Source organism: Monodon monoceros, unplaced genomic scaffold (genome assembly GCF_005190385.1).
Source record: "Monodon monoceros isolate NGI ecotype Baffin Bay Population unplaced genomic scaffold, NGI_Narwhal_1 Super_Scaffold_9, whole genome shotgun sequence".
NCBI classification, from domain to species: Eukaryota; Metazoa; Chordata; class Mammalia; order Artiodactyla; family Monodontidae; genus Monodon; species Monodon monoceros.
This window is the reverse complement of record NW_021703786.1, coordinates 18,159,305-18,182,866: the sequence shown is the minus strand read 5'-3', so window position 1 is coordinate 18,182,866 and position 23,562 is coordinate 18,159,305. Positions and strand designations below refer to the sequence as shown.

At 42.5% G+C, this 23,562-nt stretch overlaps 1 protein-coding gene across 4 annotated transcripts in view; it reads left to right on the top strand.

The window, feature by feature from the left end:
• The first annotated feature begins 235 nt into the window (after positions 1 to 235).
• The window catches only part of STAT3 (signal transducer and activator of transcription 3), a 63,677-nt gene continuing 40,350 nt past the window's right edge, over positions 236 to 23,562 (top strand). For all 4 annotated transcript variants that reach the window (XM_029212536.1, XM_029212539.1, XM_029212538.1 and 1 more), the window contains exon 1: positions 236 to 413. The gene's annotated coding sequence lies outside the window, so the exon portion shown is untranslated. The remainder of the gene's footprint in view (positions 414 to 23,562) is intronic.

Here is a 23,562-nt window from a genome sequence, read left to right as displayed (position 1 = left end):
TCCCAGCCTTCTATTGGCTCCGCCCTTTCTCCAAGAGGCTCTTCTTATTGGCCGGTGGGTGGGGCATCAGTTGTACAGTACACTCACCCGGGCCTCTGGGTGACCGAGAAAACTGGTTGTCTCATGAATTATGCATGAGCGGCGTGTCACGGCCCGGCGGGGTTGGGCGGGGATTGGCTGGAGGGACTGTAATTCAGCGGTTTCCGGAGCTGGGGCAGCGTAGACTGGTGGGGGAGGCTGGGGTTCTGACGTCGCCGCGGAGGGAGCGAGCCCGAACCGGATCCTTGACAAGAACCCCAGCTCGGCGCTTACCCCACATCTGCTAGGCGAGACTCCGCGGCCTGAGGGACCCCGCGGCCCGCACCCCGGCGCAAGCGCAGCCCCGGCCAGTCGGGCCTCAGCCCGAGCAGCAGGTGAAGGGGATTAAGGGTGGGGCTGCCCCCCGACGGCCTCCAGGCCTGGGCATCCCCGGGCGGGGGCGGGGGGCGGGCGCTGGGAGCCTCTGGGGTGTTTGGGGGAGTAGTGGATGGAAACTTCAGTGGGTCGGGGGGATACGAGGAGAAACGGAGGGTAGCTCTGAAGGGACAGCTCCCCGGGATGACAGGAGCCGGCCTCTGAAGGGACAGGGTGCGCTGGAAGGAAGTTTCGTTCTTTGGAGAAAGGGGAGACGCCGAGGAAGAGAGAATGGGCTGGAGGGGGAGGACTGTGGGGCGAGGGCACTCTAGGGTGGGGGGGCAGGAGTGAGGGACAGCCCCCCAACTTCCTGCTCCCTGGGGCTCTGGGGACGTTCCGGCCACAGGAGCGACTGTCACGCCGGCGGAGATCTCCACAGAGGTTGGTGGGGCGGGTTGGCAAGCGCCTCCTCCCCGCCCCCCGGCGGGGCCCGGCGGCTCCCGGCTGAGCCACTTCCTCCGCCTTGCCCTGTTCCCGCTCCTTTAGGAGCCAGCTGTGCCCCCCTGGAGGAGGTAGGAATAGGAGTCTTCCCCCTACAGCCTCATGGACTGGTTGGTTGTGGGTAGGATTATTGCATAAGAATCAAGTTTCCTGTAGGGAAATTGACAGTCTTGTACTCTTTCTAAATTCCCTCCCGTCTTTTTCTAGGTTAAAGTCGTGATTCCCTCCTCCCCCTTCTAAAAAAACAGAATAAAACCCCCGTCAAGCCAGCTCTAGAGGGAAATAAACCTATTTCCTCCTTGACATTGTTCTTTTATAAACACGTGGTAAACTTGGCCAGAAGATAAATAATTGAGCCCTTGCGTTTACTGGATTGTCGTGTTGCTTAATTGCATAGGACAGAATGAACCAATCCAGAGTGGGAGTTTTCTGTCTCAGAGCCAACATCTTGGGTAAATGCAAAGGAGAGGGAAACGAAGACAGGCTGGCCTTGGCAAAGTCATGTGTGCAAACTTTACCTGTGTTTGGGGGTGTGGTTGCACTTAAGTTAGCAAAATTCAAACCATCACCCAAGTTGTTTTTCCCATATTTAGTCCACATCCCTCTGTGTTATATCAGGTGGATGTATGGTACTGACACACTTATTCGTATTAAAAATGTATGTAATGTGTCCCTGCTGGTTTTTATTGTGTATGCATCTAAAGGGTATATTTATTCTGTGTGTGGGTTGTAATTTTTTGGCTGGCTGGGCTGATACAGCATTGGTTTGAATAAATCAGAACAGTAAATTATCTCAATCTTTTATATGTGGATTTAAACTGTGTTATGACTTGATTCAGCCAATTTTCTGTTTTATATTAAATATATCTATTCCCTGAGTCAACACATTTATTTCCTTATTACATGTGCCAGACTGGGGTACTAGTAGAATTTTTGCAGTGACATTTGCACAGTGGGATGGAGGAAAGAAATCTTCAAAACAAAACAAGACAAAAAATGTAGATGTTAGAGACTTGATCTTATTAATCTCTATATCTGCTAGCATATCCACCACAAAGAACCACTAGAAAATTCATAAATCTTTTATATGTAGTTCTTTTGGGAAGAATAGCCATGTAGAAATATCCACAGTTATGACTTGACCCACAAAGGGTAGATAGTTCATATAACCTTAACTCAGTTTTGTAGATAAGGAAATTGAGATCAAAGGAACAAAACACTTGCCTGGGGCAGCAGAGTGTCATAGTGGTGGAATTTGTACCTTCTGTATATTTTGTTTGCTTTTGGCTACCTATGCTTAAGTATTAGATCTTGATTTAGCGTGACTGTAGGCCCTGCTGGGAAAGATGTCAGTGAAATTCTGACATTTACCTAGACAATGAAATACCACCAGCAGTCTGTAAGACTCCAAGGGAGATATTTAATAAACAGGTGAAAAATGATGTACAAATGGGGTTTCCTTAGGTTTTTAGGTTTTGTTTTGTTTTGTTTCCTATCTAACTGCTATGGCTAACTTGGGAAGTAACTTTTTTTTTTAAAAAATATTTTATATTGGAGCATAGTTGATTAACAGTGTTGTGTTAGTTTCAGGTGTACAGCAAAGTGATTCAGTTATACATGTATCTATTGTTTTTCAATTTCTTTTCCCATTTAGGTTATTACAGAATAGTGAGCAGCATTCCCTGTGCTATACAGTAGGTCCTTGTTGGTTATCTGTTGTAAATATAGCAGTGTGTACCTGTCAATCCCAAACTCCCAATCTGTCCCTCCCCACAAGTAGCTAACGTTATAGTGTGCATAATTTACCATCAGAATTTAGCTGTTTGCTAATGGAAAGAGATATTTATTTAGGCAAGTTTGTAGGTGAAGGACAGTCATGACCTAAATGTCATTTAAACCAAAGTGCCTTGTGGCTTGATCAGTGGTCATTTGTGTCTCCAGAAAGTTGCTTTCTCCTCCCTGCCTCTGCACATCTTGACTTTCAGATGGTGAGATGGGGCAGAGGTGGTGGCCATCATTACAGATGCCGAGTCTGGCACCTTTTAATCTTATGGCTTTCTCAGAGGTGATGTACAAATCAACAAATATTTACTTTTTACAACTTTGTGGAAGTTGCTATGAGGAACAAGACGCCTTGTTTACAGAACTTGAGGTCTACTGAGGCAGCTTCATAAATGCTTTATCCATGTAGTGCAACATGTTTTCCTCAAAGAGGTGGTGAGACCTTAAGCCTGTGCTGTCCAACAAGGTAGCTATTATATATTAAAAAACATATAGCACAGATATAGAACATTTCCATTATCGTAGAAAGTTCTGTTGGACAGTGCTTCACTAAGCGCTACAGGTCTTCAGTAGAAGGATTGGTTATGAGGCTTGCAGTTGTCTAGAAGTCTTCTTGCTAACTGAGAGCTTTGATCTGGGGCCCAAATAATGGTTGGCATTTGACAGATATAAAGAATTTGGGGTGAGGAGGTATGGTGATATAACACAAACAAAATCCTGGTAGATTAGGAAGGTAAGTAGGGAAGAAGGAGTGCCTGCATATAAGAGGTCTTGAATGCAAGACCAATGAATTTAAAGATTTTTGAGGCTGAATACTGGTGTTTAATTATGGAGTGCCTACCCCATGCCTGACCTTGGTTAACTTGTACAAAGTAAGTCGGTACATATGGCCTCTGCCCTAGGGGAGTTGTCACTGAAGCTGACCTTATACACTGCGCCAGCACTCAAAAAGAGGGGTCCTGACTTATTGGATTTGTGTTGTTAAGTGCAGAAGTGCTTTTTGAGGATTTTTAATTGGCTACAAATGTCCACTCACATTTTCTGTCTTCCATATTTAAAAAAATTTATCATAACTTTTGGGTCATGTATAACAACCAGCCAAAGAGCACTTGAAGGACATCCCCAGATCCTGGAGAACTCCTGGTGTCCTGGAGCAGCCTTGGTGAGGTCCAGCAGGATGACACCCCTGGGCTACTTCACACTTCAGTCTTTGTTGGCTATCATGAAAAAAAGTAATATTGTGGTTACACATTTGTTACAAGGAACCTTGGCTTACTATGGGGCACTTCTGTCAGGAATGCTAGATGGTACTTTGGTGGTAAGTTGTTTGAAATGTCTCCAGTTTTTAAAAGGAATAGCACATGCAAGAAAATTTCTGTTATGGTCAGTTCTCCTATATCAGTATTATCACAACTCGGTTCAGATCAGCAAGCATATTATATATTGAGAGCCAACTATTGTGCTAGGCAGGATCCAAGGGTAATGCACTATGGTCCCTGTTTTCACAGAGCCGGAAGTGGTGTTGTCGGGGCCGGGGTATGTGCTGCATCAGTATGGACTTAGGGTTGGGAAGATGATAGCACAGTGGTTCAGAGGTCAGGCTCCGGAGTCAGACACATCTGGGATTGGATCTTGGATCTGCCACTTCCTAGTCAGAATCTGAACCTCAGTTTTCTTATCTGTGAAAGGATAGGATAACAGTACTTATCTCCTAGGGCTGTTGAAGACTCCAGGAGATAATGCAGGTAAAATACTTAGCATAATGCCTGGTATACATTACCAGGAGATTAACTCTTTTTAGGGGTGAGAGAAAGGCTTTATCTTAGAGGGGTATTCACATAGGAACACCTGAAAATGGTTTTGTAGGATCGGTAGGAATTCTCCCAACAAAGCTGAGTGGTGAATAGTTACATTCAAGGCTGAGGGAACGTGAGTGTGCAGAGCCTTAAAACAGCATGGTGTGTTCAGGGAGCTATAGGTAGAAGTTCTTAATTTAGGAGAACTGAGGGGAAAGGAAGCTACGGCTCTTAGCCCTTCTCTTCTGTTAATAATTGGGTTCAAATGTCATTAACTTGTTTTGTCCTGTTTATGAAAGTAATGCATGCTACTGTAAATAAATTTATATTTGTAGAAATATAAACTATGTATATTTTATATATATGTCTTATTTGGTGTATGTTTCTCCAGCTTTTTTGCAGCTTTTTCTACTTACCAATTTATCTTGGACAATTTTATTGCAAATTCCTTTTATTTTTATTTTTTATAAATTTATTTATTTATTTTTGGCTGCGTTGGGTCTTTGTTGCTGTGCGTGGACTTTCTGTAGTTGCGGCGAGCAGGGGCTACTGTTCTCTGTGGTGCACAGGCTGCTCACTGCAGTGGCTTCTCTTGTTGCAGAGCACGGGCTCTAGAGCGCAGGCTCAGGAGTTGTGGCGCGCGGGCTTAGTTGCTCCGTGGCATGTGGGATCTTCCCGGACCAGGGCTTGAACCTGTGTGCCCTGCATTGGCAGGTGGATTCTTAACAACTGCGCCACCAGGGAAACCCCACAAATTCCTTTTTAACAGCCTAATAAAAGAATAATAAGGAAGGCAGATCTGCCCCCCAAATAAAATAAGGTTTAGATTGTCTGGCTTTCCTTTCTGCTACGCCCCCCCATCCGTATGAATAAATGACTTCCCTAATCACTGAACTTTTCCCTGACTTTTTAACTACATCAAACAAGGAACTTATGTTTTGAACTTTCCTAAGGTAACTGTTACTGTAGTGTCAAAATGCTTGGGCAGTGAGTTTGAGGGTTTCATGGTCCACAGTTGCAATAAGAGTTAAAAGAATGGCGATGAGATCAGACTTCCTGGGCTGTAATCCCAGATCCAGCACCTCTTAGATCTTGGGTCAGTTGCTTTAACTTCTCCAGGTTTCAGTTTCTCTGTCCATAAAATGCAAATGCCAGGTCCAATTGTAAGGGATTTGTGAGGATTGAGCAAGATTTGAAGCAACGTATATGAAGTACTTTGCACAGTGCTTGGGAGATAGCTAAAATTGGAGTGCTTAATAATTACTGTTATTAAAACCTGCAATATCTATCTAACTATAAAGTCAGGCCAGTTATGATTCACAGTAACCTTTAATGACCCAGAGGAAAGAAGGAGTAATCAGGAGATTCTAACCTAATAGGAAAAAAACTAAATGAATAGGGATGAGGGGGATTTACACTGTGGTGGAGGAAAGGAAGTCTATCACGTAAAAGGAATAGACAAGGCAAACCATAAATTCCTGTTTACACAGATGCCTTTGTCATACGTATGTCTCTTTGCGTCTTCTGATTGTGGCCCATTTATTTGAAGTAATATTCAACACATTAAATTTTAATGACCACTTAGGATTTGAACAGTCCCTTGGAGTTCTTCTTGGTACAAAAAGTGCAGATAATATGAAAGGTTTCAGGGCTACGGGAGTCAGGCAAGGACGGTGGGACAGCATGCAGCTTGGGGGGGGTGAGGCAGCATCCTAAGTAGAGTGAATGATCTGTACGAGGCTGGGAAGTGATTTGTCCCTTCACTTCTGTGTGTGTGTGTGTGCGCGCGTGCGTGCGTGTGTTTTCATTGGAGGAGTCTAGCTTTGCTTTCCTGTCTTGTAACTTTCCTTTGCAAACAAATACTCAAAACAGCCTTGTGGTTTAAGAAGAGCCACTCAGCACCTTCATGAAACGGGTTCTCTTGCACCAGCTCTCCAGTTTGGGGTCAGAGAAGGCTGGAGAGAAAAGGCCTCCCGGCTGTTTCTTGGCCGAATGTGGGGCAGGAGGAAGCCAGCAGAGTTTGAAAGAGAAAGTAAACCTTCTGGTAAATAAATGGCTTCCCTATTGTGGAGGAGGAGTGCAAATTATTAGGGGGATGTTTGGGTAGTTTTTGTAGAAGCCGTTTCTGAAGACTGATTGAGATTATTGAAGGTGAGCCTGATTTAGGAAAACCCTGCCTGGTCTGCTGTGAACTGTTTTCCCGCTTTGTTGATTGATTTTATTAGTTTGTGGCAGCCTGACCTCGCATTCTTGTTATGAGAATTGGAGGATTTGAGTGTGACCTTGAGCACCTGCTTAGGTGAAAGCTTCTTAAAATGCATGTTTTTCGCTTCTTTTCTAATGTTAATTTTGTTTTTACTTTTGAGCAAACGCTTTTCCTGACAGAGTCTAAAATCAGGAGACTTTCCTTTTGTTCTCTCCTCACCCCCACCCCCCAGTTCACCCAAATGTAGTCCTCAAAACCTCAAACCCCAGATGTTAGCTGTGTAATTACCTCTCCTCTAAACCAAGCAAAGTGCAATCATCCATTGAGTTAGCATTAAAATCATCGGCCTTCGAATTTCTTTCTACTTGTGGTTTAGACACAATAAATATTTAATCTCAGACCGACTTTGCCTTTGGGCCTCTTTTTATCAGTAGGTTTAGGGAAAGCAAGTTTATTGAAACATTAACCAAAATAGAACATAATTAGGATGGTCACTCTCTTGTGCACAGGGGCAGGTGGAATAATCAAAGCATTCTGAAGCCAAATCTCAATATTTATTCTTCTGGGGATTTTTTTTTTTTTTTGCGGTACGTGGGCCTCTCACTGTTGTGGCCTCTCTCGTTGTGGAGCACAGGCTCCGGACGCGCAGGCTCAGCGGCCATGGCTCACGGGCCCAGCCGCTCCGCAGCATGTGGGATCTTCCCGGACCGGGGTACGAACCCGTGTCCCCTACATCGGCAGGTGGACTCTCAACCACTGAGCCATCAGGGAAGCCCCTCAATATTTATTCTTAATTCCACGTGTTATTGTCCCTTTTCATTCGAGTACATAAATAAGAGTGGCCTGTAAGTAGAAGCAGCTGGGACACTTGAGGGTCCTAATTACTACGTTGAAGAATCCTAGGTTCATGGAGCCATTTAAGATTCCTGTTTCTCAAATGTACTGCTGTGGTAGGGGATGTCAGTAGGGGTGGGGGTGAGGGAGGTTAGGTGAACTCTGTACTTCCCACTCAATTTTGCTTTGAACCTAAAATTGCTCTAAAAAGTCAAGCTTATTAATTTAAAAAAAATCCTGCAGAAATATCTGAGGTGTCCTGGGTCAGAAGTGCCCGGTGTACAGCTGTGTGATTCCAATGACTTCCTTCTACCTCAGGGTACCCTAAGCTTGGCAATGAGAGTTCCATGCTTTAACCCAGTGAGTATCTCTCAAGTAATGGAGAATGAGATGAACCTGCTTCCTCTTTCCTTAGGAAAGATAGGTTAAGAATGCTAGTCTTAACCACAGATTTGCAGCAAGGATGTATCAGTTTTGTTTTTCAGTTCCAGATTTCAGTTTTCTTATTTGGGGGGGTGGGGTTTTAATTAGTACAGTAAGTGGAAAGTCTCCCCTTCACCTTATCCTCTGAACTCTCTCTCCCAGGGACAGCTAGTTACCTATTTCTTACTTATCTTTCTAGAGTGATTGTGCATGTTATACAAGCAAATGTGTTATTCTCTCTCTCTTTTTCCTTCCAGAGATAGTAGCAAATTATACGCGTAACTCTGTATCTTACTTTTTGTCACTTTGTTTATCTTAGAAAATATTCCATGTGAATATGTTTATATCCGCCTCATGTTTTTAAGATCTGCATAGTGTGGATTTAGGGTGGGATGAAATATTCAGTATTGTGATCTCAGGAGAACTTGGAGGGGAAATTTCAGTTTATTGTTGCTTTAAAAAAAATTCTTCATAGTAGTCTTCTAGGCTATGGATGTCATAATTTATTTAATATCCTAATGATAGGCGTAGACTGCAGAATCTAAAGACAGAAAGCAGTGTTGTAAGTATCATCATGTTTGTCTTGAGGCACGTATGAATAAATCTGTACCTGTATCCTTTTAATGTTTTAACCATCATATGCATACTGCTTAGAAATGTAGCTTTTCAATGAACAGAGTGCACATTTCCCTCCGTAAACGTATATTTAATTCTGGGGAGAAGTCTAGCTACCTCATTTTTTTTTTCTAATATTTATTTATTTGGCTGCGCCGGCTCTTAGTTGCGGCAGGCAGGACCTTTGTTGCCGTGTGTGGGATCTTTAGTTGCAGCATGAGGTGTCTTTGATTGCAGCATGCGGGATCTAGTTCCCTGACCCGGGATCGAACCCGGGCCTCCTGCACTGCGAGCATGGAGTCTTACCTGCTGGACCACCAGGAACGTCCCTAGCTACCTCATTAAATATGAAACCCCAGTAAGTGTCTGTTACTTGGGCAGGTAGGAATTGTTGCACACCCTACCCACCCCCGCAGTATTTTTTAAAGCTTGCTGTTCATATACCTGTGATACCAAGGTCCAGCTTCTATTAATGTCAACGGCTCCATCCTTAAATCACCACACACTGTTTTGTGTAAGCTCCTGCTGCTCCTTTGGCCAGTGGTGGTGGGGTTTTTGTTTTTGTATTGTTCCCATGGATAGTTTGCTCATTGATGCTTCTGTTTGAGTTGTGTGTAGCAGCAATTCTCAGAGTGTGGTCCGCAGACCCCGGTGGGTCTCAGAGCCTTTCATGGTGGGTCTTTGAGATCAAAACTATTTTCATAGCATTATTTGTGTTTTTTATGTAGTTGGCATTTGCACTTATACTAGTAGTCATTGTACTCAGTGCACTCTCAGGAAAAAAAAAATCTGATTTCCTTTAAGAATGTGTGTGATCAAACAGTGAACAATATTAATTTCATTATCTCTCAACTCTTGAGGATGTCTTTTTGATATTCTGTAATGAAATGGAAGGGATGCCTAAACCACTTCTGCTGCATAGAGAAGTACAGTAGAAAAGCACTGTGGTATTGTTTGAGTTGTGATCTCATACTAGCTGCTTTTTTCATGAAACACCATTTTTACTTGAAAGAATGATTGACAGACTGATGGGGATATTGGTAGGAATTTTCTCAAAAATGAATGAAGGGAAGCTTTCTCTTCAAGGAAAACAATTGACAGTATTTGTTACCGATGATAAAGTTTAAGCTTTCGATGATAAATTAGAGTGTGAGAAAACGTGTATCCACTACTGTGACTCTGACGGCTTCCCAGTATTAATTAATCTAATTTTTTGACAATAACAAATGTGATTTTGTGATAGTTTATAATGAAATGTGTTGACATTTGGAAGGTCTGCATGTCTCTGAAGTAGTGTTTTCCAAATGATTAATGCATGGCATTACAAAATCATGCATGGGAAAACATTCTACTCAGAATGCAAGATAGACTAATGGATCTTAATGTAACTGAGTGTGAAGAGTTCATTGCTGTGGTTTCAGAATCTGCATTGCATCTAACCTTTAAGAAACTACTACTTGTCGGGCTTCCCTGGTGGCGCAGTGGTTGAGAGTCTGCCTGCCGATGCAGGGGACACGGGTTCGTGACCCGGTCCGGGAGGATCCCGCATGTTGCGGAGCGGCTGGGCCCGTGAGCCATGGCCGCTGAGCCTGCGCGTCCGGAGCCTGTGCTCCGCAACGGGAGAGGCCGCAATAGTGAGAGACCCGCATACCGTAAAAAAAAAAAAAAAAAAGAAACCACTACTTGTCAAGTTTTGGTGTAATATTAAAGAATATCCAAACTTATCTGCAAAGATAATTAAGGTACTCTCCTCCTTTTCCAATTAGTATGAAGCCAAAATTTCTTCTACGCTTCAATCAGAACAACATACTGCAACAGACTGAAAGAAAAACAGAGCTGTGAGAATCCAGCTGTCTTCTGTTAAGCCAAGCATTAGAGAAATCATTAAAGAAATTTCCAAAACTTTAACAATGCCAGTTTCCATTTTGTTGCTGTTGTTGTTTTGGAAAAGAGGTTATTTTTTGTAGAGATGTTATTTATGTAATAGGTTTATTGCTTTTTTAATAAATATATTTTAAATTTCTCAGTTTTAATTTGTAATACAGTAAACATTGGTATACCTCCATAGAGAAGAGCTCTTAGGCGTCCCCAATTTTTAAGGATATAAAGGGGTCCTGAGAACAAAAAGTTTGAGACTTGGTCTAAAGGTTTTAGCATAAGAACCCCTGGGATACTTGTTTAAAAAACAAGATTCTATGGTTCTGTTCTAGAGCCTGGTTTAGTAGATCTAGTGTCATTTTTAACAGGCAGCCCTGATACAGGTGGTCCTTGGTTTGAGAAATGCTGCCCTAATGAATCATAAGCTATAAAAGTCTTCAGATTAGTGAAGTCACATCCACAGGGTTTAGAAATCATTGTTGTTTTGAGGATGAAGGTAAATGGTAGATATGTGGTCTACTAGGTAAAAATGCTTTGGAGATTTCTTTTTATTCTGTTTGTTCTTCTTAGTATTTATGGAACTGAATATTAATCAAATAGATTATGACTATCAAAAGCATCACTTTACCAGATTAATGTTCAGTTTGGTTTTATTGATAGATTATCCATGAACATATTAAGACAGTTTCTGAAGGATTGGATTAACTTCTAAAGACAATTCTGGTAAAGAATTGTCTTTAAATTCTATAAGAAGTGTTCTATTTCAGACATGTCTTTTACTTTAGTACATGTAATGTAAGTAAAGCTCTCATTTTCCTTTCTTCTTGTAATTGCTTGTATTACTAATTCAAAGAGAAATTTATTTGTCAGAGATCACACAGCAGAAATAAGACTTAAAAACCCCAACCTAAACTGGAATAGTGTTTCTAAATTCTAAATTATTATCTTTATAAGTATTTATTCTTTTTCTTTCTAAGCCATGTCCACTACCTCACTTACATTGTCAGATTATAATTTCATGAGTAATTGAGGCTTTTTCTTAACCTTTGCTTGTGTAGATGCTAATGGATAAGATCAGCTGTTCTCTGAAGAGCGCTCACATCATGCAAAATTATAATGTACAATGAGGTCACTTATTTTTCCAAGTATACTATTCATTTTGATAAGACTTTCATAGAAAAGCTTGTCTAATTGGGGAGATAGCTTATCTTCCTTCTTAAATGTAATTGAAACTTTATGGGGTCAGATTTATCTTTTCTTTTTGGGGATACGCGGGCCTCTCACTGTGGTGGCCTCTCCCGTTGCAGAGCACAGGCTCCGGACGCGCAGGCTCAGCGGCCATGGCTCACGGGCCCAGCCGCTCCGTGGCATGTGGAATCTTCCCGGACCGGGGCACGAACCTGTGTCCCCTGCATCGGCAGGCGGACTCTCAAAACTGCACCACCAGGGAAGCCCGAAGACATTAACTTTTTAAAAAAATTTATTTATTTTATTTGTTTTACTTTTGGCTGTGTTGGGTCTTCGTTGCTGCACTTAGGCTTTCTCTAGTTGCAGCGAGTGGGGGCTACTCTTCGTTGCGGCGCACTGGCTTCTCATTGTGGTGGCTTCTCTTGTTGCAGAGCATGGGCTCTAGGCACGTGGGCTTAGTAGTTGTGGCTCGTGGGCTCAGTAGTTGTGGCATGCAGGCTCAGTAGTTGTGGTGCACGGGCTTAGTTGCTCCGCGGCATGTGGGATCTTCCCAGACCAGGACTCGAACCCGTGTCCGCATTGGCAGGCGGATTCTTAACCACTGTGCCACCAAGGAAGCCCGACACATTATTATTAACATTAGAGTTCACTCTGTTTGCATTCTAGGAATTTTGACGAATGTATAATGACATATATCCACCATTACAATATCATACAAAATAGTTTCACTGCCCTACAAATCCCCCGTACTCCACCTATACATCCCTCCCCCAAACCCCTGGCAACCACTGATCTTTTTTAATATCTGCATAGTTTTATCTTTTCCAGAATGTCATACAGTTGGAATCATACAGTATGTAGCCATTTCAGACTGCCTTCTTTCACTTGGCAACATTCATTCAGATTCCCCATGTCTTTTCAAGGCTTGATAGTGCATTTCTTTTTATTGCTGAATAATATTCCATTGTCTGTATGTACCACGGTTTGTTTATCCATTCACCTATCGAAGGACATCTTGATTGTTTCCAAGTTTTGGCAATTAAGAATGAAGTTGCTGTAAGTACTCATGTGCAGGTTTTTGTATAGACATAAGTTTTCGGCTCATTTGGGTAAATATCAAGGAGCAATATTGCTAGATCCTAACTGAAGGAAGGAGTAAGAATGGTGGGTTGGAGGGTCACCAAGTTGAAGGGATACTGCTCTGTCACCATCCTGCTCACCCTTTTAGTGGTATTGGACACAGCTGAGCATCTTTTTTTTTTTTTCTTAAAACATTCTCTTCTCTTGGCTTCTGTGACATTTTCCCTGGTTTTTCTTCAGTCTTGCTGGTCTTTCCTGCTTGCCTTTCCTGGTTCATCTACCTGAAGAGTAATGTTGAAGTGCCTCAGGCCTCTGTCTGGGGCTCTCTTTTCTCCTCTTTTTCTATATTCTCTCCTTGGGTTATTTTATCCATTACTTTGACTTTATCATCTCCATCCTGATGACTGACTGACTACCAAGGGCGTATCTCCAACCCAGGTGTCTCCAGGCTCCCAATTCCTGTGTCCTGATGCTTAATTGACATTTCCCCTTGGGCAGTTGTAGTTATCTCCTATTTGTCTTGTCCAAAACATAACTCTTTTTTAAAAAATTGAAGTAGTTGGAGACTTCCCTGGCGGTCCAGTGGTTAAGACTTCACGCTTCCAATGCAGGGGGCACAGGTTTCATCTCTGGTTGGGGAACTAAGATCCCACATGCCGCGTGGTGCAGCCAAAAAAATAAATAAATAAATAAATTGAAGTAGTTGATTTACAGTATTGTGTTAGTTTCAGGTGTACAGCAAAGTGATTCAGTTAAATATATGTATAAATTTTTTCAGATTCTTTACTATTATAGGTTATTACAAGATATTGAATATGGTTCCCTGTGCTATAAAGTAAATCCTTGTTGTTTACTTTATATATAGTGGTGTATATCTGTTAATCCCATACTCCTAATTTAAACCTCCCCCCAAGAAACATAACTCTTAAGCTTTCTGACCACAAGCTTGTGCCCTTCTCCCCACTCAGCTTTCCCCATCTAAGTAAATGGCATCACCACCTAGCCCATGGTACAAACCAAAAACCTAGGAATAGCCTTAATTCTCCCTTTCTCTCATACCTCTGCTTCTCTTCAAATCATCAGCAAGTCCTGCTGCTGGTTCTACCTCTAAAGTTTTCTTAAATTCCTTTACTTGTCTCGTCCTGACTTCTGGTCCTGCTCTATGGTAGACTAGATACCCTGAAAACCTCCCCTGCAAAACACCAAGAAATGTTGGATACACTGAACTCTCCAGGAAATTGGGGAAATCTTCAGAGGCAAAAATCAAACGGAATCGCACCAAAATAAGGGAGAAGTCAGCCTATGATGGGTGTGGGTGTGGGGGGCATTTCCCTATCCCCATTGCTAAAGATTTTTAGTTTAACAGCCCCTCTAGGCAGCAGACAGGGTCTTGCTCTTGGTAAGGAGTCAGCCAAGTCTGAAAGAATTCCTAAGCATAGGCCTGTCCATTTTAAGATTTGAATTTACACTCTCTTTGGTCCTGGAAACTCCAATCTGAGATTCTTAACATAATAAGGTCCCTTTTCCTTTAGGAGTCAGAACAAATAGCTTACATCCTTCCAGATGCTATATCTGAAGTATGACCCCGGTCACTCACTATCCTGCATCTTTACTGCTCTTATCACCAGCGGTAATTATCGTCCTCATTTACTTGTCTGTCTTCCTCCATCTCAAGGAGGGAAGAGACCTGTCTGTCCTGTTCACCACTCTATACTACTGAAGGGTTTTTGTATTTTTTTTTAATGAATGAACAAATGAATGGGTCAGTGATTCGAGTAAGTAGGCTCCTTCTGAGAGAAGATAAAATGATGTTGCATCAATTTTATTTTATTTTGGTACTAAGCATTTCACTTTAAAACAGTTTAAATTTTTATCCAGAGTAATGCATACAAATAATTTAGAAATTGAAGAGTACTGAAAGACTCATGTTGAAAACAATAGTCTTCTGTCCCATCCATTCTCATTTCCAAGTATTGCTTCCCAGAGACAGCTGCTTTGAAAGCATTTAGCTTTTTGGGGGGCGGTATTTACTTCTATGCTTCTAGATAATAAGCTTATGCTGCTATTTTAAAAAAATTTTTATTGGAGTATAGTTGATTTACAATGTTGTGTTTCAGATGTACAGCAAAGTGACTCAGTTGTACATGTACATATATCCACTTTTTTTTAGATTCTTTTCCCATATAGGCCATTACAGAGTGTTGAGTAGAGTTCCCTGTACTCTAAGCAGGTTTTTTTCAGTTATTTATTTTGTATATAGTAGTGTGTATATGTCAGTCCCAGTCTCCCAGTTTATCTCCCCATCCCCTGATACGCTACTATTTTTGAAATATCAAGTCTTAGACACCTTTTAACTTCCTATTACCATTGGTGAAGGTTTTCTTTCACCACCGCTCTTCCTTCCCATACCTCACAATGAAATCGTAATTTTTATTTTTTTAATTTTTTTATCATCATAATCTTTAAACCACTTCAGTTAAACCACTAAATCATGCATTTTATTTTGACTGAATAAGTATTGTTCACTGATGAGCCAAGTAGTGTACTATGATTACATTTCCTTTCTCATGCAAATATTTGTTTTTTCTGGAGTTAATGTTTTTATCTTAAAAATTGATTTAGTTTTCTTATACCTATTGCTAACTTTCCCCAAATGTTCCAGCAGTTGTCTCAAACGCCTGGCAGTTTACTTCAGATATTTAAACACATTGACAATCTATTCATCATTTTCTTGGCATCCCTCTCACCCCATCATCCTGCTGCAATCTGGGTCTCCTTTTTTTTTTTTTTTTTTTTTTTTGCGGTACGCGGGCCTCTCACTGTTGTGGCCTCTCCTGTTGCGGAGCAACAGGCTCTGGACACGCAGGCTCAGTGGCCATGGCTCACGGGCCCAGCCGCTCTGCGGCATGTGGGATCTTCCCGGACCGGGGCACGAACCCGTGTCCCCTGCATCGGCAGGCGGACTCTCAACCACTGCGCCACCAGGGAAGCCCTGGGTCTCCTTTTATTACTCTCCTATGTCAGATTCCCTTTTTCCTAGATCTCGCGTCTTCCTCTTTCTGGCTTGATTGCTTCATTTGCTGAACCACAAATTCTAGTAACACGCTATCAGGAAAAGGTGCCTGGGAAGTAAATTTTCTTTTGAGCATCTGAAATCTCTTTATTCTTTCTTCACACTTGAATGATCGGTTGGGTGGGCACTGAATCATTTGTTCATCATTTCGAAGGCATTGTTGGCTCAGTTGGCTTTGAATCTTTCAGCGTCTGTGTTGAAAGTTTTTTTTTTTTGTTTTTTGGCTGTGTTGGGTCTTCGTTGCTGCGCATGGGCTTTCTCTAGTTGCGGCGAGTGGGGGCTACTCTTTGTTGTGGTGCGCGGGGGCTTCTCACTGCAGTGGCTTCTCTTGTTGTGGAGCACGGGCTCTAGGCGCACGGGCTTCAGTTGTGGCACATGGGCTCAGTAGTTGTGGCTCGCGGGCTCTAGAACGCAGGCTCAGTAGTTGTGGTGCACGGGCTTGGCTGCTCCACGGCATGTGGGATCTTCCGGGACCAGGGCTCAAACCTGAGTTCCCTGCATTGGCAGGCGGATTCTTAACCACTGCGCCACCAGGGAAGTCCCTGTGTTGAAAGTTTGATGCTGTTCTGACTTCTGATCCTCTCCAAGAGACCTGGTTCTTTTCTCTGGAAGTTTGTATGACTTCTTCATTCACACTGTTCTGAAATTTCACAGAATGTGCCTTCATGCGGGTTTATTTTCATTCATTGGATTGGGTTCTAGATGGGTCCCTTTCAATCTGGAAAGGGAAATTCTTATTATTTCTTTGATAATTCCCACTTTACCATTTTCCCCTTCTCTTTTTCTGTGAATCCTCTTGGTCAGATATTAGATCTTTTGGACAGATCATCTGAGTTGTGTTTTGTTTCCCCTCTGCTTCTATTTTCCATCTTTTTTGTTGTGGATTATATTCCAGGAGGTTTCCTGGGCCCTTTCAACCCATCTATTTAGTTTTAAATTCTGGGTGTCATTCTCAATTTCAAGAGTCCTTTCTCAGTTGCCATTTTCATCTTCATTTTTATCCTATTCCTGAGACATATATAATTTGTCTCTTTGAGGATACTGTTTATAGTTTTGTGAAATTTTTGTATACGCCTAGTATTTTCTGATTCCTGAATTCCTCTTTTCTTTTGTTCATCTCTCTCTCTCATGTTGGAGGTTTTCTTCAAAAGTATTCTTTCTGTCTTCTGCTGGTTTCGGAGAAAGATAGTTATCTCGAGGATCTAAATGCTTCTTATACAGATTTTTCAACCAATTCTCCTATTTTTAGCCAAACTTCTTATCCCTCCCTTCAACCATATCTACCACCTCCAACTTTGAGCTTTTTCAGGGTTATACAGCATACACTTACTGTTCAGTTTTCTCAGCTGTGCTAGGCAGTTACCATCACTCTGCTTTCTGGATTCCAGAATTTTACTGACATCTTTTGTCCACTGTCATCTCATTTCCCATTCTTTGTCCTTGTGGGTTTGCACCCATTGCCCCTGCTTTACTGTCACTTTAGAAGGCCTGTGGGTCATGTTTAACCAGAAGATCTGTGTCATGTCCTCTTGAGCACCCCTGTGTTTGCACATGCGCTGGTCCCTCTGCTTGGACTGGCTACCCCTTCCTCTCTAGCATTACCAGCTCTCCTGCAGAACTACTGTACCTTGGAAAGCCAGTGTACCTTGTAAAGTATAGCACCACTCCATTTCCCTGTAATTACCTTGTTATTTGTCTGCCTTTCTTTCAAAACTGTATCTTCCTTGACAGGAGGGACCAGTTTGGACAAGTTCCAGGAACACCATTCACCTTGTTATTTTGGAGTTATGTTCCAGGAGTACACCCTGAACTTGTGCATTCCCCTCACTCTGGCAGAGAGACTATGAATTCTCCAATTCTGTGTTCCTTGGGGCTTAGCAAAGCACCTGGGAAAGAGGCACTCAAATGTTCAGTAAACCAGTGACACCTCTACATGTGGCCTTCTAAATGTCACAAGTTGGCTAGAAAGCCTCTGAGATGGAGATGTAGTGTATAGCATGATGACCATACTTAACCACACTGTATTGTATGGTTTTTGTTAGTTTGTTCAGTTTTTGTTTGATTTGTTTTTAATTTTGGCTGCACTGAACAGCTCTGCGAGATCTCAGTTCCCCGACCAAGGATTGAACCCGGGCCATGGCAGTGAAAGCCCAGAATCCTAACCACTAGACCACCAGGGAACTCCCTTGTATGTTTGAAAGTTGTGAAAGAGTAGATCTTAAAAGTTCTCATCACAAGAAAAAAAACTAACTTTGTGAAGTGATGGATGTTAACTTACTGTGGTAAGCATTTCACAATATACACGTTTCAAATCACTGTGTTGTATACCTAAAACTAATACAACGTTATATGTCAATTGTAGCTCAATAAAACTGAGGAAGAAAATAAAAGAAGACCTCTGAGAAAATGATATATTTTGTTTCTGTGCATTTTTGTCTACCGAGGTCACAGTATGTGATAAACGTTTTTTTTCAGACCCCAACATATTCTTCAGAAGAATAGCAACTGTGACCCTTTCTTTCTGCCTGGTTAGAAGATTTTCTCTTCGTAATCAGACTTTTCCTTACCATTCTAGCCGTATTTTTCTAGTTGTGAAATTGAAGGCTTGACCTACTCCTTGTCCTATTTTGTGGTGGAAAGAACACTAGACTAAGTCAGGAGACTGATTATTGGTTGTTGTTCCCAATGGTCATGTCAGTGGTCTATTTCCATGCCTGTGAAGTGAAGAGGTTGGATTTTATATATTTTAAGAGCTCTTAAACGACAGCAACAATAACAACTATATGCTTTTTGTTATTGAGTTGGAGCCCAAGTGTCTTGAGGGCACAACACTGAAAAGCAGGCAATAGATTTCCTGTGTAAAGAGATTTACTGTTGATTCTAGGTTGGGTCTTAGACCTTTCACTTTGGGAGTATCTCAGAATAAACTTACTCATCCGAGTGGTTTTATGTTTTATGAGATACTCATTTCAGTGTCTATATGTCAGCATTTAGTTATATAATTTCTTCGGTTCTCCAGTACTACCAACAGGCTCATGTCATGTAATGTTCCCTTTTAGATGGCGGCCGGGAGCTAAAGTCTCATTATTGCGATTTAAGGAGTAACAACTCTACTGTGTAACAGTTTAGCTTGATAGGAAAAGCCTTATAATAAAAAAAAAAATTGTGATGCTTACATTTTCTTTTTTTTTTTTTGATGCTTACATTTTCATATAAATTCTTCTGTTGGGAAACTACATATTTGCTTTGTCACTTATAGAAAATTTTTATGAATTATTGTACCTATTAGATCATGCTTAAGGAAGACTAGCTTATGCCATTATGTGAAGTTAGTTAGCTGCTTAAGGTATTTCAGTCTTTGTGCTAAAAGTATGTTACAGATTTTTTTAACTTATTAATTTTCATTCCTTTATTCAACAATTATTTGAGCATTCTCTAGGTACTGGGGAAGTAGCAGTGAACAGAAGAAAGTCTATTCTCATGGAGCTCACATCCCTAGCAGGTGGCGATGGAGGAGAGAAACAAAAAAGAAATCTGTGGCGTATTGGATGGTGATGAGTATGTGAAGAAAAATTCCGCAGGGGTAGATGTGCTATTTTAGATAGTGGTGTCAAGGGACATTTGCACAGAGACCTGAATGAAGTGAGGGAGCGAGCCAGGTAGCTGTCCAGGGGAAGAGCTTTCCAGGAGAGAGAAGAAGGTACAAAAGGCCTAGGGCAGAAATGGGTGTGATGTTTTCCAGAAGCAGAAAAGAGAGAGGTGTGAGCAAAGGAGTGAGCAGTGGAGAGGTCAGAGAGGCATCCAGGGCAGAATGGACTGACTCTCTGGTGGACCATGGTGGGAGTTTGGATCTTCTTCTGAGTGGGTTTTGAGCAGAGGAATGAAATGATCTGGCTTATATTTTGAGAAGATCTATAATGTGGAGAATAGACTGTAGAGGGACAGGAGTGAGAGCATCAAGTATCAGGAGTTTAGTACAGTAGTTTAGGTAGGAGCTGATGGCAACTTGGATTAAGATGGTCGCAGTGGAGGTAGTGAGAATTGCTCACGTTCTAGATATGTTTTTTTTTAATTAATTAATTTATTTTTTTGGCTGTGTTGGGTCTTTGTTTCTGTGTGAGGGCTTTCTCTAGTTGCGGCAAGCGGGGGCCACTCTTCATCGCGGTGCGCGGGCCTCTCACTATCGCGGCCTCTCTTGTTGCGGAGCACAGGCTCCAGACACGCAGGCTCAGTAGTTGTGGCACACGGGCCTAGTTACTCCGCGGCATGTGGGATCTTCCCAGCCCAGGGCTCGAACCCGTGTCCCCTGCATTGGCAGGCAGATTCTCAACCACTGTGCCACCAGGGAAGCCCTCTAGATATGTTTTGAAGGTAGAGTCCATAGGATTTGTTAATGGATTGGATGTTGGGGGGAGAGAAACAGAGAGAAGGAGGAAGAGGAGTCGGCTTGTATTAAAGGTTTTTAGTGTGAGCACATGCAAGAGTGGAGGTGTCATTTGCTAAAATGGGGAAGATTGGAGGGGAAGTTGGCTGGGAGAGGGGTTTTTTTTGTTTTTTTTTTTAAAATTTTTGGCTGTGTTGGGTTTTCTTTGCTGCACGTGGGCTTTCTCTAGTTGCGGTGAGCGGAGGCTACTGTTTGTTGTGGTGCGCAGGCTTCTCGTTGTGGTGGCTTTTGTTGTTGTGGAGCACGGGCTCTAGGATTCAGTAGTTGTGGCTCACGGGCTCAGTAGTTGTGGCTCACAGGCTCCAGAGCACAGGCTCAGTAGTTGTGGCTCACAGCCTTAGTTACTCCTTGGCATGTGGGATCTTCCTGGACCAGGGATCGAACCCGTGTCTCCTGCATTGGCAGGTGGATTCTTAACCACTGCGCCACCAGGGAAGTCCAGGGAGAGGTTTTTAATGAAAGGGTTAGTTTGGGGTACATTAAATCTGGGATGCTTGTTAGACACCCAAGTGGAGATATTGAGTAGGCAGTGAGATAGAGGACTCGAGTTCATGGGAAAGGCTAGGGCTGGAGATGTAAATTTGGGGATTGTCAGATGTTATTTTGAAGGAGTGAGACTGGATGAATCATTTAGAAAATGAGTACATAAAGGAAAGAAGAGATTGATTAACTAGTGAAATAGTTTTAACAGCAAAGCCTTTCCCTTTAAAACTCCAAATTCCTTTCTCACGGAAGTTGGACTCTATCAAGATGGTATTCCATCACTATGTTAGTAAAAATGTTCTGGTCACCAAGTGCCATAAACCAACTGAAATTTAGTAGCATAAAGCAGCAACCATTTTATTGTGCTGACAGATTCTGTGGGCAGGGATTTGGATAGCACGGCAGGGATGGCTTGTCTTTGCTCCACAGCGTCTGAGGCCTCAGCTGGGAAGGCTTGAACGACTGGGGGCAGTTATCATCCGGAGGCTGCTTCACTCACATATCTGATGCCTGGGCTGGGATGAATCAAAGGCTGATCTCAGCTGGGACTGTACACCAGCTGCCTCTGTGTGACCTCTCTGGCCTTGGGTTTCTCAGAGGATGTTGGTTGGGTTCTGGAAAATGAGCTTTCTGAGAGAATCAGGCCTTTATAGTTGCATATCAATACTTCTGTTGGTTGGAGCAGTTGTGGGTTTAGCTAGATTCAAGGACAGGGAACAAAGACCCCTTCTCCCAACAGGAGTAGTATGGGAGAATTGGAGGCATTCTAATGTGTGTGGCAACCACCAAAAATGCCCTTTGAATTTGAGGTTCTGCCCCCAAACCATAGTTACTTTGAAGGAAGGAGTTCTAACACAGGATCCATGGATATGGATTCTCAGCCCCAGTTATACGGTGCTCCATGCTAAGTGACCAGGATTACCTTAATATCTCTTCCAGGAAAAGTGACCTGAATAAATTCAAGAAAAGTTTCTTCCTTCTCTTCAATAAGTGTTGAACTATATTGTGGGTCTGTGACACTGAGATTTAGAAATTTAAGTTCCCTTTCTCTGCTTTATTTGTCTGTCTTAAAAGAATTTATTTCTAACTTACATAGCATTCTAGATCAATGGATGCTTTTTGACTCTTTTATTTGGGCTTTGACCAAAGATAACAGTACCTACAGGCTTTTTTCCCCAGCAACTTGCCGTCCTCCTCCCTTTGTTGCCTTCAAGCCTGGAAATTTTGACATGATGGTTTGCTTGCTCAACTTAACAGTTGTTTCTCAAAGGCTAAACTCCTGTTTGTAAAAGTTGGTAGCTTGCCTCTGATTCCTGTGAGGGTGAGTTGCTCAGCATTCAAAGTTCGTTGGAAGGGTGCTTTGCTTCTCTCTAGAAAAACCTCCAAATTCTAGGTAACCAATCATACAGGGTAGAGCTAATCTTGTTTTCCTAGATGTGGTTGCGTATTGGTGCCGTACTTTTTAGTATTGTAGCCATCGGTGAGTGTTCAGTAGGAACTTTTGCAGTGGAGGTGGTGTTTATATGTGTGAGTAAAGGAAGCTATAAAGGAAATACTCATTTGGTGTCTTAAATTTGGTATCAGAATGATATATGTGAGGGTCAGATGGTGGAGATGGAATCAAAACAAAAAAAAAACCTCAGCCACATACCTAAGTACTGTGGGCATTCCGAGTTGAAGCAGTGGTTGGACTATGGGTAGGGTTAGGGAATGCCTCTCCAGCGGAGGCAAGAAAGGGACATATACTGATTCACTTTGTTATAAAGCAGAAACTAACATACCATTGTAAAGCAATTATACTCTAATAAAGATGTAAAAAAAAAAAAAAGGGACATGTAGTGCCACCAAGGGGAAAAACATTTTAGGCAAGAGCATCTTTGAGAAAGGAGCAAAGTCTGTGGGGGTGGAGGCGAGGGCGAGGGGGAGATGAGTTGACTTGACATTTTGAAAGTCATCTTGAGGCTGGAGAGAGGAGCTGGAGGGGCCAAAGTTGGCTGAGGAGTTGGGGAGCCTTAGCCAGGGGTAAAGATTTTGGGTGGGACAGTGTGAAGCTGGTGTATGTTTGTTTGTTTTTTTAATTTTTATTTATATATTTTAAAAAATTTATTTTATTTATTTATTTTTGGTTGTGTTGGGTCTTTGTTGCTATGTGTGGGCTTTCTCTAGTTGCGGTGAGTGGGGGCCACCCTTTGTTGCGGTGCACGGGCTTCTTATTGCAGTGGCTTCTCTTGTGGAGCATGGGCTCTAGGCATGTGGGCTTCAGTAGTTGTGGCTCGCGGGCTGTAGAGCGCAGGCTCAGCAGCTGTGGCACACGGGCTTAGTTGCTCCATGGCGTGTGGCTTAGTTGCTCCATGGCATGTGGGATCTTCCTGGACCAGGGCTCGAACCTGTGTCCCCTGCATTGGCAGGCAGACTCCTAACTACTGTGCCACCAGGGAAGCCCTGGTGTATGTTTTTGAACTGGGAGAGTTGCTGTGGTTTTACTCTTATTGAAAGGTCACTGAAGGGTCATCCTTGAATTTTTCAAACAGCAAAACTGAAAGAGTTGGTCTGCTTCTCAGAATACTTCTTACTGGACACAGTGTCCTTGCCTGGGAGAATCTTATGCGGTCAGTGTTAGCTGTAATTCATACCAGTGGTTTATTCATTCCATATTTTTTTTGAGTATCTGTTATGAGCTGGGCATCCTGCTGGATGCTGCGGGAGTGAAGGAAAGACACACTGGTGATCAAAAGCCCAGGCTCTTCCTGTCCTCAGGCTGGCAGGCAGTCTGGCATAGAGGTTACAAGTGCAAGTTACGGAGTCACAGTGCTCAGGTCCAAGTAAGGAGAACATCAGGATCTTTCCCAAAGCAGTGTCTCCCGGA